The 17,096-nt window shown below is 35.6% G+C and overlaps 2 long non-coding RNA genes across 2 annotated transcripts; both read right to left on the bottom strand.

Annotated features, from left to right (window-relative positions):
- Nucleotides 1-9,605: 9,605 nt before the first annotated feature.
- Nucleotides 9,606-10,645, bottom strand: LOC113077366 (uncharacterized). The gene is made up of 4 exons (XR_003281314.1): nucleotides 10,607-10,645; nucleotides 10,386-10,490; nucleotides 10,213-10,274; nucleotides 9,606-9,758 (listed from the first exon to the last, which is right to left on the bottom strand). It is a non-coding gene; the product is annotated as an uncharacterized LOC113077366 (long non-coding RNA).
- A 3,644-nt stretch (nucleotides 10,646-14,289) lies between these two features.
- On the bottom strand, nucleotides 14,290-16,154 carry LOC113077368 (uncharacterized). Its single transcript, XR_003281315.1, has 4 exons — nucleotides 16,090-16,154; nucleotides 15,879-15,989; nucleotides 15,721-15,782; nucleotides 14,290-14,640 (listed from the first exon to the last, which is right to left on the bottom strand). It is a non-coding gene; the product is annotated as an uncharacterized LOC113077368 (long non-coding RNA).
- Nucleotides 16,155-17,096: the final 942 nt, after the last annotated feature.

The raw sequence follows: 17,096 nt of genomic DNA on the forward strand, positions 1-17,096 counted from the left end.
CCCCGAAAAAACACATATATTTCTAACTTACCGATCAGGTGCCACCAGCACAAACAGAATAAAACAAACACGTGAAACATTTTCTTCATGTGCTCAGTGAGAGGTCTGATCTAAACACTTGAGCTGTTCATCTGGTGTGTGAATTCTCCTGAGACAGCGTTTGACCCTCCTACTGTCAAGGCAAGTGCCGAGTGACAGGACTTGCCTTAAAGGGACTTTAATGGGGACCAGAAACTATTGGGTTACCAACATTCTTCCAAATATCTTATTTTGTGTTTAAAAGAAGAAAGAATTTCATGAAAGTTTGATTAAATGAGTAAATGTCATCTCACATTGTGACACTAGCAGCTCATCGTCTGAGTCAAACTGAAACCTGCTGTGGTCAAATTTCTTCAGAAATGTGGTTTGATCTGATGGTTGGACAGCTTCTAGGTGAGAGCATGTAGCCAAGCTATAAGGTCACCAAGGTTCGGAACTCGGGTAAATTTTTAATCTTTCAAAATAAAATGTGTTTTATTTCTAATGACTAATCTGCTATTTAAAGCTCCTCATATAAGTGTCTGCATGTATAATTAATTTTAGACAGTTTGCAAGAATGTTTAGCTCCCGTGGTATGAACTGTGAGTGAAGGTGCTGGTGCCTTTGTGTTGCCAGATCCAGTTATTATAAGTGTATTTTGTACTTAATTTGACACTTTAGAAAGTTAATAGAGCGGGAAGTTGTACTTTACGGTTGGTGATATCTTTATCATATCTTATTTACAAATGATTTGAACTCATTTCGGTTTAGTTTTTATAATTGTTTTTATTTTTCAGTTTTTGTTTATTTTCCTAGCAATATCTGGCAACACTACCAGAACTTCAACTGATAGTAATCAAAAGATCCCACAGACATGTTGGTGCTGACAGAATACCACAAAACACACACACACACAAAACCCCCACACATCATGATATTATCTATCAGAAATTTTATCAACACTATCAAAACAGTTGCATATGACACTAATGCAGAGATCTGCAGAACAAGTATTTTACGTCTCTGCTATTTCATATTGTAGTCATGCAAACAACATTTATAAGGGCGCTAGACAGTTATCTTCTGCATAGCAATGATTATTAATGACTTAAATAGTTTGTAGAACCCTTCAATACATAAAAATGGTTGCAGGGATCTCATTTTTCGTGGTATCTCCTTCAGATTTGAAATAGAAACTCATGAGACATGTGACTTTCAACCCATTACTTTTCTAGATTGCTCCAGGTATGATTTAATGTATTTTCATATCAAATAAAAAATACAAAAATCGGTGTGGTACAATTTTATTCAAGGCACTTCAGTGTCTATAACGTTTAATCTTTTTGAGCATTATCAACTCTGGATTATGAAAAGTATAGCCCAAAGGGTCTTCTTTCCAAAAACACAAAAATGATGTGTGTAATACACTGAAGTAAGGAACTGCTGCAATTTTAAGTTTGGCAGGGCACTTTTAGCTGTGAGTCCCATAACGGGAGGTCTGGTTAACAAGTTAAAGTGTTTAGTGTATATAATGATTTTTATGTGGGGTTATTATAGCAGAGTTCCCACTCAGACCACACTAATTTTCTAAACCTGGTTATGGCTAATACACACACATATATGTATATATATATATATATATATGTGTATATATATATATATATATATATATATATATATATATATATATATATATATATTAGAGGTGGGCACAGATTAATTTTTTTAATCTAGATTAATCTCACTGTGATCTTGAAATTAATCTAGATTAATCTAGATTAATCTAGATTAAAATGGCTCATTCGAATTCTTCCGAAGGCATTCAGAATACGTGTTACCCAAATAAAATTGAAAAAAAGTAAGTCTTTAAAAAGGGGTTTATCAAGCTAGGTGGTGCATTAGAAAAGGGGCTCATCTCCTGTTTCCAAAATGTATCACAAAGTGCTTGAAAAAGTTGTAAACTAATTCCACATTGCACAAGGTGCTAACAACATTACTCCTGTTTCACACCAATGTTTAAGTTTTTTTTTTTCAAGTTTTTGGTGTCAAGGTAAAGAAACCAAATAATAGCACTGGATAGTATTCAATGTAAAAATGAAATATACAATCAAACCTACATTTATTCAGACACCTTCAACATTTCTCACAGTATAACAGTTTTGCTATATATATCAAAAATTATATCTGGTTTCTGAATAATTTTTGGTTTGACTGTTAAAACTACAAAGTAATGCAGTCAAGAGCACTGAGTGATTTTCGTTTTCATTTTCTTGGATTAACATTACAGCAGCCATTCGCTAAATTAGGCGCGGTCACTTTAAGAGAAGATAAACGCATCCAATATAATACACATCCCATTTTTTCCCTCAACTGTTTAGTTTCACTTAAGAAATAAATTACAGTTTTTTCGAGTATAATTTCCAAGGTGGATATTTTGACATATTTTGTATGTATTTGTCGGCACAAGAGCAAAAATAAGCAAATTCGATGTTCTAGTGTTTTGAGACGTCTTTCTCTGCGCGAGCCCTGAACACCAGAACACCGTGGTTCTGAATTGGGTTATTTTACATCTTTTTGTTTGTTCAAACTGCGACTTGTTCGTTCGGGTGCAGGAGGAACTTCGAGGTGAACTTCGCAGAAGAGAGCTCGGTTCAGTGTCGCTGTCCGTGATACGCGGCTCTCCCTCTCGTGCGCACCTAACTGCACGCGCTACTCTGGTCAGCTTTTCCGCGTCTAGTTTTTGGATGCTTTAATGTTTAAATTGACAAGCGGTAAGGCTTAACAACACGTGAGAAAGATAAGCTTTCGTGACGATGCGCAGCAGTGGCCCGTCAACTGTCCTGAGCATCTTTTTAGGCTGTTCTCAGCGAGTCAGTTATATAAAATATCAAGGTGAAAGTCATCATAGGTCGCTTAGTATAGACCCACCTCCCAACCCAACTTTGAGAATAGATTAACGGCGATATTTTTTTTTATCGCCCGATAAGAGTCTCGCGTTAACGCAGCACGATAACGGCGATAACTGCCCACCACTAGTATACACACACACACACACACACACACACACATATATATATATATATATATATATTTATACACAATATATATATATATACACACTTTTTTATATAAATTATAGAAATTAATACTTTTATTCAGCAAGGATTCTTTAAATTGATCAAAAGTTATGATAAAGAGGTCATTTTACAAGAGATTTCTATTTCAGATAAATGCTGCTCTTCTGAACTGTCTATTCGTCAAAGAAATCTGAAAAAAAATCTACTCTGCTGTTTTCAACATTATCATAATAAGAGTTTTTTTTTTTTTTTTTTTTAGCAGCAAATCAGTATATCATAATTATTTCTGAAGGATCGTGTGACTGGAGTAATGAAAATCTCAATAAATTTTGAAATACATTTTGAAATATATTCAAATAGAAAACAGCTATTTTAAATAGGCTAATAAAATATTTCAAAATGTCACTGATTTGCAGTACTTGGATCAAATAAATGCAGGCTTGGTGAACAGAAGAGACTTCTTAAAACGTTAACAAGCTTACTGTTCAAAAACTTTTGACTGGTAGTGGATACTATGGGCAACTTTAATTTTTCTCTAATTTCTAGCTTTTAATTGGCTTAGAAATGTATAACTGCTGGACAATAACATTTGATGGTAATAATGATTTGTTTATATACAAACACTTTTTATCACATAATAAGGCAGAATAGTTTATATACTGTAATAAATGCTATGTCAATTGGCACTGCATTGTACTTTATTTATCACATGCTGGAGATTTTTTTGGATTTGGAAAAAACAAACCAAAAACAAATGTTTTCATACAGCGATAGCTGGACGCTGTTGTCCATATTAGGAGTTTCCGGACTTTCTGCGGGAGAGCGCCTTCCGGCTTCGAGTATGAATGAAACACACGCACACGCCCACACACACACACACACTGCAGGAGAGTTAGCACTCCGTGATGTTCATTTCGCCTTCTTAGTCCGAAAAAAAAAAACATGAGGTCATCCACAGACTATCCTGTCTCTTTTAGTTTAAATCTTTATTTATTCACTCCAGCTCTTGAAATTCTCTATACGAACACACCTGCTTGAAAAAGTGTGGGGGACGAATTTCCGTGATGATAAAAGTGGGGGGGACACGTCCCCCGCGTAATCTAAGCCTATATTTAAAGGTGTAAATATCAGTCAACAACAGGAAAAAGAGCATAATTTCATTTTTTTTTTTTTTTTTTGTAACTGAAACGTTAATTACTCTGTCTTTCCAGTTTAACTGATATGTGACGTGCTTAAATCAGACTCAGGCTGCAATAGAATGCTGCCAATTAATTTTGATACTTTCATTAATAGGGTGACTTAAAGAAATGATGGAGAGGGAAAGGATCAGTTTATTTTGTGTCATGTATTTTGTATTTTTTCATGAGTATTTCAATTTCAGATTTAAATACTGATCTTTTAGAACTTTTTCTACTATATGTGAATTAATTTCTATGTGAACTTCTAAATGAAACATTTAGCCTTATGCATTTATCAAAGCTGGTAAAGTCATCTAGACAGGGAATTGAGTGATTATCTTTTTTTATCTCTTGCACAAAAATTTATTCTAATGCGTTATGACATTATCCTCTTATAACTGATCAAATGACTGCATTTCCACAATTAACTCACCAAGAGCATTATGACATGTTGCTAAGGAACTAACCCTGGCAGCAGGGGCGGATCTACCCCTGCTGCCACCCCAGTTGCGGGGCCGTTTGAAGGAATTTGGGGGCCCCAAGCAAAATGGACATAGAGGCCCCCCGACCCCTGCACGCACTTAAAGCCTACAGGAACCACAGCACAGCCATACAGTTTAAGTTCACCCACACTTTATATAAATAAAAAAGGTTTACAGTGCAAATACTGCTTGAAAAAATAGTGGTGGGAATTCAATAGTGATTTGCAATAATATGACAGCACACACTTATCAGTTTAATCTCTGGGCTGTGCAGGATATCAGCTATAATTATATATTGTACTGTGAACAATGACAATAAAGTTGACAGATGAATTAAGTGCATTTAAGTGCCATTCAGTTTGGGTTTTAAATAAAGCATTTTCTGAGATGCACATTAAACATTAAACACAAAACATTAATTTAATTTATATTTTAATTATTGAAAAATTAAGCAAACTTAACTTTTTGGTAAACAAAGGGGATTTACTATTACAAATACAACATGGAAGAAATTTTGTGTGATTAAACCTTAAAAAAAAAAAAAAAATTTAGCAGTAGGCTATGTTCTGCTGAACAATAGTAATACATCTCTGGCAAATACTTGTCTAAAACAGGACTTTTATTTTTACGGGTTGACGTACCATTTATTCAAATCAAACGGTCAAATGCTCATGAAGTGACTGTCAGAGCAGTTCTGGAGATGTTGTTCATGTGTTCACGTCTTTAGAGAGACAGCAGACGCTGAAATTACCGCGAGCGTCACGTGTGCGTCATTTATCATTTACAGATATTAGTATCGTGATTTGATGTAAGTGCAATGACCTATTTTTAATTCATTCATTCAAAATCGACACACGCCACGACGTTCTCTTTACATTTGCCCTCGCCCTCAAATCAAAACACTGCTGACTCCTTGCAGTAAAAAATTGCACTAACTGTTCGTTACAAGCAGCATTTGACCTCAGGCAGGTAGCTAACATAAACATATTTTTGCTAGCCTACCTGCTGCAAATTACCATTTGTACAAGACTGACAAGGTAGAGCTATTATATCCAGTGTAATTTATCACTTACCACTATCTTGTCTTTTTTTTCTTATCGTCCTCTTCCTTTCTCTTCTGGCTTCATGAAGCATAATTCCGCTTCATGACTGCCGAGGAAGTTTTGTATTTTGCCGGTAGCAGAGATCACGTGGTTGGCTGGCTGCTATCAACGACAACTGAGAGGGGCCCCCTTGAGGGGGATCCCGATAACAGTGTCATCACACGTTACTGCATTGACAATCAAAGGTGCGCTCAAACAGTGTCGTTGCATTTTATTCTTAACCAGTCCGTTGTCTTGGGCCCCAAGCAATTGCTTGGTTTGCCTGCCTTGTTGCGGCGGGCCTGCCCAGTTGCAAGCAACGAATTAAAGGTTATGGCCAATTAGAAAATTCACGAGCGCAAATCTTTCCTGATTCGTGATCCCGCAACTGATTCAAATGATTTGCGATCCCCAAACTGACTCAAATGATTCGCGAACCCGCTTTGAACTCCCGACCTGACTCAAATGATCCGCGAAGTCGCTCCGAACTCTCGAACTGATTCAAGTGATTCGCGATCCCGCTCCGAAACTCCCAAATTGACTCAAATGATTCGCGATCCCCATAACTGACTCAAATGATTTGCGATCCCGCTCCGAACTCTCGAACTGATTCAAATGATTCGCGATCCTGCTCCGAACTCCCAAATTGACTCAAATGATTCGCGATCCCGCTTCGATTTCCCAAACTGACTCAAATGATTCGCGATCCCGCTCCGAATTCCAATTTGACTCGAATGATTCCGATCCCCATAACTCAAATGATTCGCGATCCCGCTACGAACTCCCGAACTGATTCAAATGATTCGCGATCCCCAAACTGACTCAAATGATTCGCGAACCCACTTTGAACTCCCGAACTGACTCAAATGATTCGTGAACCCGCTCCGAACTCCCGAACTGATTCAAATGGTTTGCGATCCCCAAACTGACTCAAATGATTCGCGAACCTGCTTTGAACTCCCGAACTGAAATGATTTGCGATCCCCATAAATGACTCAAATGATTCGCGATCCCGCTACGAACTCCCAAACTGACTCAAATGACTCGCGATCCCCATAACTGACTCAAATGATTCCCGATCCCGCTACGAACTCCCGAACTGATTCAAATGATTCGCAATCCCCAAACTGACTCAAATGATTCGCGAATCCGCTTTGAACTCCCGAACTGACTCAAATGATTCGCGAACCGCAAACTCTAATAATACTTTAATATTTGTGTTGTTATTGCTATAAAAACAGACCTAAGCTATCAATAGCCTTTAAAATGACTTAAAATGCATTATATAAAAAAATAATGATTGGTTAATAATAACACTGTTAAAATACATAATTTAGGCAAATACAAAATAAACTATTTATGTACATGTTATTACAAATGGCATGTGATTGCTGCTGTTACACTTACAGGACAATCAAATGCTTGTTTAGGCTACTGACCAAACATTTCATTCAAATATTCACTTAATCTATTCATTTTTTGACACTTTTTTGCTATAGATGGCACAGGCTTTTTAATTTCTTCAACAAAAAATGTGCATATCACAACCCTTACAAAAATAAACCATGGTTTTATCATAGTAAAACTGTTTAGTTTCCTTTTGCATGATTTCTGAATGCTTGAGACTATAAAATAAATTAGAATCATAAAGTTATAACCACAGGTAAATGTTGAGAGCTACAATTGTGATTTGTAAATAATACAATTTATTCATTTAGTTTTTTATTTGATAAAAGTTATTTTTTCACCCCTATAGTAGGTGTTTTTTCCATCATCATATTTGAGGAAGGGGGGCACAACAATAAATCCTGCTTATGGGAACCCTTAAGGTGTTGTTATACACGTCTCTGGCAATGTGTGCTCTACTACACACACACACAGACACAGACACACAGACACACACACACACACACACACACACACACACACACGCATGCGCGTGGTGTTTTCAGCTCTTCACTATATTGACACATGATGTAGGCTACACATGTGCACGTCAGCGTGCTATGAGAGGATTTCAACATTTCATTTGATAAAACTTATCATCATTCATTCGTATTGTATACACAGACTGACAGAAACGACAAGGTCTTTACGACAACCTGTCAAAATAAAATTTTGATAAAACTTGAAGAAATTCAAACAGAAATATAGTACTATTGCACAGTAGAGTATGCTATACTTCAAGTATTAGCATACTTGATATGCTATACTTCCTATAAGCTAATAATAATAGTTAATTAAAAAACACAGAAACTCTGTCTACAACTCACCAAAGTAAAAGTTTAGTCTAACTCAAAGAAATTATGTAAGAAATTGCTTAATAAAATATACTTAAAAAAAAGATATACTAAAACATTATTTTAAAGGAATGTCACACAAGTTTTCATAGAAGTTTTAATTTAAGCTTGCCAAAACAATAACACCATATTTTTCAGAAACAATTTCTAAAAGTACATTTGTATTTGTGCCTATAATGTTTATTTATTTATTATTATTGTCAGCTAATAAAACCTATGCTTCAGGGACCATATTCATATAACATCTAAGGCTAAATGTAGCTCTTGACTGGTTGAGTTAGATGGTGATTAACACTAAACAGCAGAAAATCAGTTGAGTCTCCCCAGCTGGAAATGTCATTGGCTGTTAAAATCTTGTGTTTCTTATAATAAATTGACATATTGATAACACTGAACCTTTTATAATGCTCTTAATTACATGTTGATGCATACTGTATGCATTAGTGAGTGTGGTGGTGCTTATGGGGTTTGTTCACTTATTTCTTATATGAACTGTTTCAAATGCAAGACATTGATTGCATGAGATTAAGTTTGTAAATGATAGCCTGTGTCCTTTTGTAGTGTGCACATATATTTATCATCAATCTATGATAACTGTGACTAAATTCAGTATATATACGTCTGCCATATGTTGCCACCCCTCAAAAATCCCTGCCCCCATCTCGCCACCCCCATCAATATTTTTCTAGATCCGCCCCTGCCTTGGCAGGACCTGATATGATTAGCGAAGCTATATATACACCCAGCAGCAACACAAGGAACCAAAACCAGCTGTGGTTGGCCTGGCCGTGCGTCACTCAGAAAACAACAAGCCAATCAGAAGAGAGCCTCATGAATATTAATCAGACAGGCTAAAACCGACCTGCTCTTAGCAGACCTCCTGAGAAAAGAGCTGAAACAATATAATGAGATGGTTTTTGGTAATTACAGCTGAAATATATATTCTTAAAGAGACCAAAACCTTTAATAAAACTCCAGAAAAGTGTGCAATATGGGACCTTTAAGAAATGCATAGATGTCTTTTCAAACTATGCTAAGTTTGTTTAGTTCCTGTAACTGGATGCATAATGCATTTTTATTTTTATTTTATTTTTTTACCGTAAATCAATAAGAACTCTATACAAATGCTTGATTTCCCAACGTTAAAGGTAGTAAACTGTTTTTGTGTGAGTTGAAATACAGCCAGCAAGGAAAAAAGTGCCTTGAAGTAAAACCCACATAAACACAATTTTAATTTCTTTAGCCTGTGAGAAACATTATTAAAACCATATGATTCGAATGGCTCGAAACGCCACACGCTGGTGACCCTGCTGGTCAGAAGATGCAGTGAAAACAGGCCAAACATGCGTCAAAACACCGTTTACAAACCAGCTGCAAACGTTGTATTGAATTATAACTATTTAAATAGCTGCTTCTTTTTCTTTCTTAGTTTTTCTTCGTTTTTGATCAAAGAAACATACAATAAATGCATTGGAATATCCAACTTTATTTTCAGACGTATATTACATTTTATTTTCAGTCTGTTCAAAGCATGAATTCCGGTGATCTAAAAATAAGACAACCTCACATCTAAACACTGTTTTTTGGGGACATTTTCACGCAAACCATCCGTCTTTGATTTCTGAAAGAAAAACAAAATTTGATCAGGAACCTGCTAATTTCTACTAATAATAGAACTTTGCTATTCGCTCAAAGTGGGAATTAACTGTACACTAATGTTGAAAAAAAAGAAAGAAAAATGGACTTATTTAACTGAATGTATCTTGATTATTTCATAGAACTGAAGCATCAACAAAGAGGCCGAGCAGCTACAGGAAGTGACATCATTCAAGTCAGACAAATCATGACCAGATATGCACAGGCTTCAGAAAAGAAGAGGAACCGGAATATTCAGCAGCTGTGATAATATGTAGGCTATTATGAGTTTTGTTCTGTAATGACATTCTTTGCATTGAGAACGGTGTTCATTTCCAAACCAGAAACTACAAAAACATTTGAATGTTAAAATAGGGGTTGCAAATCAGATTAAAGTCAGAGTAACTGACTGCAACTGTTACGGTCACGGAAGATCTTACCGTGTCTTGTGTTGCTGGGTTATAAAATTCTAAATCAGTCGTGTCTTCTTCCTGTGACGTGACTACATTAACAATAAATAACACATCTGAGCTTGCATTTGTAGAATTATGCATATCTGGTTCAAATGCATGAAACGTATTTAAGATTTGTAGTTAATAATTGAATTCCTGACCTGTTTTTCTATATTTCTTGCAGATGCAGCAGATGACGAGTGAAATTACAATCAACAGAGATCCAGCGGCAGCAATCAGCATTATCAGTGAGATGTAAGCAGTCACTGAGTTCAGGAGATGAGAAGTGCAGTGTGGGTCCGTAAAGAATAAAGATAATGTCATTAGTGTGAGGAACGTGTCAGTCTACTGTAAAAGAGATAAACACACAGTGCTGATTTACCTGGACATGTGTGACAGAGCTGAGTGATGTCCAGATGTTGAGTCTGGTTGCTGATGGGATTGTTGAGCACACAGCTGTAGCTGTTTTTATCCTGATATTCCACCTCCAGAGGTAGAGAGAGACTGATGCTGAGATCAGACACACTGATGCTGGACAATAAACTGTTTCCTTTGTACCAGGAGAGAGTCACATGACCCACATTCACCACTGAACACACCAATGAACAATTCTGCTCTGAGGATGAGGATGAGGATGAAGAGTCTCTGCTGATGACAGGAACAGACAGACGAGCTGAAAACATCAGAGAATAAGAGGAGTATGAAAACAAAAATCTGCTTATTTCGTAGTGAATCTCTGTAATACTTTGCGTGTTGAGTGAGTGTTTATTGTGTTAAGAGTCACTGAATGTGTCTGTCATCTCAAAATATAAAATCAGTAAACATTTGACAATGTAAATAGAATATGTGAACATTTTGACAAATGATCTCTACTCACCATAGACAGAAACACTGAATGTTTTTGATTTTATATTCGCTCCACTTATCTCTAGATGATAATCTCCAGTGTGTTCAGTTGAGATGTTTGTGATGGTCAGAGATCCAGTTTGATCGTCCAGCTTCAGTCTGTCTCTGAATCTCTCATCAGGAACATCAGATGTGAAGATTTGCTTCTTTTTCTTGATTTTAGCTATCTGAGACTTGTCAGCTCCAAATCTCCACAGTATGTCGTCGTCTTCATGTATTTCAGTAAGATCAGTGTGTAGAGTAACAGAATCTCCCTCCGTCACTGAATCACCAAACACACCTGATCAACAAACAGATTTTACACTGATTAAAGTTCTTGTTAGTTTAAAAAGCATGTGCTCATTTTGCAAACTTTAATAACAGCAGAGACACATAACAAGATAAGTCACAGATATGAACAGACATATCTGAGTAAATAAAAAATGTACTGTGTGAGGTTACATGATGAATATTTAGTTACAGCTTGGAAGTAAAAGTTTAAGTACGCTGGATAATGATATATTAAATACATTTGTTGTTATTGACTATCAATGACATTCAAAATTGTTCTTAAAAAAATGCTTACCTGATTTGCATTTGTAAATCAATGAGAGAAGAAAAAAAAAGACTTGAGACAGCAGGATCTTATTACTCTGAAATGTGAATAAATAGCAGAAATATGCTTCTAACTTACCGATCAGACACCAGCAGCACGAACAGAAGAAAACAATGATGAGTAACATTTCCGGTTGTTCAGGGAAATGTCTTGTCTAAAAGCACTATCAATGAAAGCACAGCTGAACTAAACATACACCGTGTGAGCCTCCTAATGCAAATGTGCTTGTACTTCCATGTGTCATATCAAACTAAAGCAGCCTAGCTCTGGTGATTTATAAAAAAAATGGTTGTGTAGATGTATTCAGGACTAGAAGTAGAAAAGTTTGGGGAAGTACAAAGTTAAAATTGTGTATGAGCTCATAGACACTCCTCATCGGAGTCAAACTGAAACTGCTGCGGTTTGCTTTCTTGAGAAATGTGGTTTGATCTGTCGGGTGGACAAACAGTTTGTGTCATGCAAACTGGCATCCATAGCTTGTGTGTTCAGTTTGTAGGTGAACAGTTTCTTTCTGTCCAGCTTTGAGCTTGAATCCACTAAACGCGAGGAGAAACACAGTGAGCCTGTTTCACACAGATATTGACAAGTTTAGTCCGAAAAAGTTTTTAGTTTGTTTTATTTTATAGTTTAATCATTTTATATCAACTCACTAAAAATGATTGTGCTCGTTTCAGAGGTGCTTCACTACAGGCGAAATCAGGATTTGAGATGATGTGCATTAAGTTGTTGAAGATCATTCATGAGACTCATATCTGATGAGTGCATGTGTGAAACTGGCTTTCTGCTGCTGTTTGTTTGCATGTGTTACATTAGCAGACAGCAGACAGGATCTCTGACCATCACAAACACCAGAAGAACAGACTCTGGACTTGATCTACAGATCATCTACAGCAGAATCAGTGTCACTGTCGTTATGAAGAGTATAATTACTAATTCACTGTAAAACACGGTTTCAGTCCAGATTAAAGCTGAAATCAGTTTCAGTCAGAAACTGCTAGCAAATTTCACAAATAATAAGAAAGTAACACATTAAATCAAATGTGTTTGACGTAGAATGTCTTAATTAGTATTTTTCAGTCACCTTCTGATCGGTGATAGAATACTGACAGGATGTTCTGTTTCCTGTCGAGCTCTCAGTGCTGATGCTGGTGAACTGCAGATATTCAAAAACACACTAGATGGCGACATTTATCATTTCAATCCAAAACATACAACTCGAGATCCATGTAGAAGTGTGTAAATATCAAATGATTCAAATGATCAGTTTCAAGGTAGCCAACTAGACTATTTAAGCACATAATTGCTACAATGCTAAATAATAAGCCATTTTCGAGCTTCACCCATTATTAGGCTATATATGTGCTTTTTCAAATAATTGTCAAATTCGAAAATGAATGGCTTAATTAGCTTGTTAGTTTTATGAAATGAACTGAAATAAGCGGATGTTCATAAATAAAATGTCTAGGCTATATTTCCATTCTAAAGACAACACCCAACACAAAACTATGAGCACATTCAGATGAGGTCACTTGCTAAAAAGAAGTTTATTCAAGAGTGCTGTAAGTATACTTCTTTAAATTAAAAATAGGAAAGTATGCTTTTAATGTCCTTCTCAGAAATGGGCTTCATGTACTCCTCAGAAACGTACTTAAAATGACATTTACATTTACTTGAAATGTTATTTCTTTATTTTTTTTTAATGAAACTTTTAATGAAAAATAAAGAATTTTGAACCAAAGGCTGAAAAAAGACTATGAATTGGAATCAGAATGATAATCAAAAAGTAGATGGAGCCGATCAACACCCCAAAGCATGACTGTAATTACCTCTTCATCAGTAATTTTATTCCATAACGTTACAGTTTTGATGCTGTTTCATGTTAGATGATCGTGTTACATGTGTTACTTTCAGTTGTATCTTTTTTCTTTTCACTTGTGTTTTTTTGGAAATTCTTTAACTAAAATTAGAACATTTAGCACAAATGGTAAACCACTAAATAAGAAAATAATAATAATTCAGACATCACAATAACAAGTTATTGTTATATTAGTATAAGTTATAGCACAAAACTGTAATTTTATGGAATACAATGACAGATGAAGAGGTAATAATTAGTCAAGCTTTGGGGTGTTGATCGACTTCATTTACGTTTTGATTAACATTCTGAATCCAAATCATAGTTGTTTTTTTTCTCAGCTTTTTGTTCAAAATGTTATCTCTTTATTTTTTATGAAACTTTTAATGAAAAATAAAGAATTAACATTTTGAACCATAAATCATGTTACATGTGTTAGTTTCCATTGTATCTTTCTCTTCTTCACTTGTGTTTTTTTTGTAAATTCTGTGCAGAAGATGTGTACTAGCGCCCTCTAGCGTATAATAATGAAAGCACAGATTCTAGGAGTATAGCTCAAATATATTTTAGTATAAGTAAACTTAAATGTAATTCTAAGTATATTTATGAGAAGTACATAATGCCATTTCTGAGAAGAGAAAAATAAACTAAAAGCATACTCTCCTATTTTTAGTTTAAAAGAAGTATAATAATAGCACACTTGAATAAACGTATTTTTCGTAAGGGCTGTGGAACACTCCATAAGCCATGAGCAGCACAGTGAAGGTTGAAATTTATATTTAATAATGAACGTTAGAAAAATTTCCATATGATAAACTAAAAATAGAACATTTAGCGCAAATGGTAAACCACTGAATAAAAAAAAAAAAAAAAAAAAAAACAATTCAGACATCACAATAACACTTAAAGATATGACACAAGGGGTGAAAACAAAACAGACATATCCTGGAAGACAGTAGCCAAACCAAAAGTGTGAGGCAGGAACTCTTTTCCATTAGTTACAGGATTTGATCATCTTCTTTTTGGGAACATTTTCATACACAGCATCCTTCTTCAATATCTGAAAGAAAACACAAACTCAATCAGGAACCTGCTGATGTGACAGAAAATTAATAGACGGTCTGTTCATCTCTTAATAACAAGTGCAAATCTTAATCTAGAAATACTAACAAATACTAGCTTTTGTTTCCAAAGAGTGCTACAGAACAGATGCTAACATGGAGCAGTTCATTTTTTCAAGCAGTTAAAGCATCAAGCAGACTGAGTTCTGAAGGTTTGTAATGACAGCCTGTGCACTGAGAATGACTGTCTTTCACACAAAAGCAACAGCAAAGTTGAAGTTGCAGCACGTCTACAAAGCAACCAATGGCTGCATTTGAGCTCAGAGTGATGATGAACCACAGAGCAGCTGCAGCTTCAGCTCAGGTAACAACTGTGTGTCCTACTTCCTTTCCTGTGAAGATCTAGTGGTATAAAACATGCCCCTTAAAAAGCGTTACAAATACAACTTATTCGCATGTATTGGTTTTCATTGGTTATCTTTTCTATAAGCAGAGGTTTTTGGATTAAAAATAAAAAGAAACGTCTACATTTGTTTATAGATAAATCAACAGGTTAGTAAAAAAGTGTTTCATGGGTCAAATGTCAGCAGGACCAGTTGTTTCAGGAACCAAATTCTAAGCATATTCACAAGTTGAGAAAATAGTTTTTTTAAAGCACGATTAGAGGATGTCTAGTGTTTTCAACCGGTGAAATGTCACTTGGCTTGTACGACCAAAGAAAAATAGAAAAGTCAGAATTTTTAATTGTTGGGGAAAACTTGAATGGTGCTTCAAATAATATTCAGCCTAAATTAACAAACTAACAACATTTTAAACATGTTCTATGTATTAATACATTTTGATTAGTACCTGTTTTTTTTATTATTCTGCAAAATGTAAATAGACGCTAAACGTACAACAGCGAGGTGCAAACAGTACACAATTTTACTGAAACTAGCCCTTTTTCGCCAGTCCCTATAGTGATATCAGTTGAGTTTCTAAACCACCCACGTCTTCTCACACTGACCTTCTGATGCTGCAAGCTTCAATCAGCAAACATCAATCACACTGACTGACTGCAACAGCTTGCAACTTCTCACCTTCTGTCGTGTTTTCGGTTGACACAATGCTGAATCACTTCCGTCTTCCTTCGGTCTCTGGACTGCATTAACGATAACCACAGATGTATTAAAACAACCGTTTCAATTTGAGTGTCTTAAAAAAAAAAATAACACTAATAATTGCTTGCTCTCCTGACCGGCTTTGCTAGATTTCTTGCAGATGCAGAAGATCCCAATAACTGTAGCTACAATCAGCAGAAAACTAGACGCACCCGCAGAGATCAGCGCGATGAGAAGGAGCTTTTCACCTGAAATTGACAAAATGAGCTAATAGTGTGAGTGAATCTGAAAACCTTCAAACATCAACACCGTACAGCTGAGAGTAAATCAATATTAATATCACCATACCTGAACATGTGGGACAGAGCTGAGTGATGTCCAGATGTTGAGTCTGGTTGCTGATGGGATTGTTGAGCACACAGCTGTAGCTGTTTTTATCCTGATATTCCACCTCCAGAGGTAGAGAGAGACTGATGCTGAGATCAGACACACTGATGCTGGACAATAAACTGTTTCCTTTGTACCAGGAGAGAGTCACATGACCCACATTCACCACTGAACACACCAATGAACAATTCTGCTCTGAGGATGAGGATGAGGAGGAGGATGAAGAGCATTGTGAAGAGTTACTGCTGATGACAGGAACAGGCAGACGAGCTGAAAACATTAGAGAATAAAGAGAAATATGGGTGCATCTAATGCACAATATTATTTTAATTGTAGGATGTTGACAGTCGGTGTTTCCATTGTCCCAAAATATAAAACGCTAAAACATTTCATGATGTAAATAGTTAAAGGAATATTCAGAGTTCAGTACAAATTAAGCTCAGTCAGCAGCATGTGTGACCCTGGAGCACAAAACCAGTCTTAATTGTCGCTGGGGTATATTTGTAGAAATAGCCAAAAATACATTGTACATTTTCTTTTATGCCAAAAATCATTAGTATATTAAGTAAAGATCATGTTCAATGAAGATATTTAGTAAATTTCCTACTGTAAATATATTAAAATGTCATTTTTGATTTGTAATAAAATTCATTTGGACAACTTTAAAGGAGATTTGTTCCGTGTAATGGTGCAAATGCAAAAAAAAGGAAAACAAACGTATTTTTTTTTCATTCACTTAAATTAATAATAAATTAATAATTGATATTTTCTCTCCTTTTTCAGATCACTAAATTGAGACTTAAGAAATTAATAATTTGAATGAAAATCTAAACAATTGTATATTTTTCCTTTTTTATCTTACAATTTGCGCAGTGGTCTGTACCATTAGCGCGGGGGTGTGCCGCAGACTGTTTAACAAACTGTTAACGTGGCTTAATGTATCCTACTAAAACAGTGACACTGGAGGA

This window comes from Carassius auratus, unplaced genomic scaffold (genome assembly GCF_003368295.1).
Source record: "Carassius auratus strain Wakin unplaced genomic scaffold, ASM336829v1 scaf_tig00022400, whole genome shotgun sequence".
Taxonomy (NCBI): domain Eukaryota; kingdom Metazoa; phylum Chordata; class Actinopteri; order Cypriniformes; family Cyprinidae; genus Carassius; species Carassius auratus.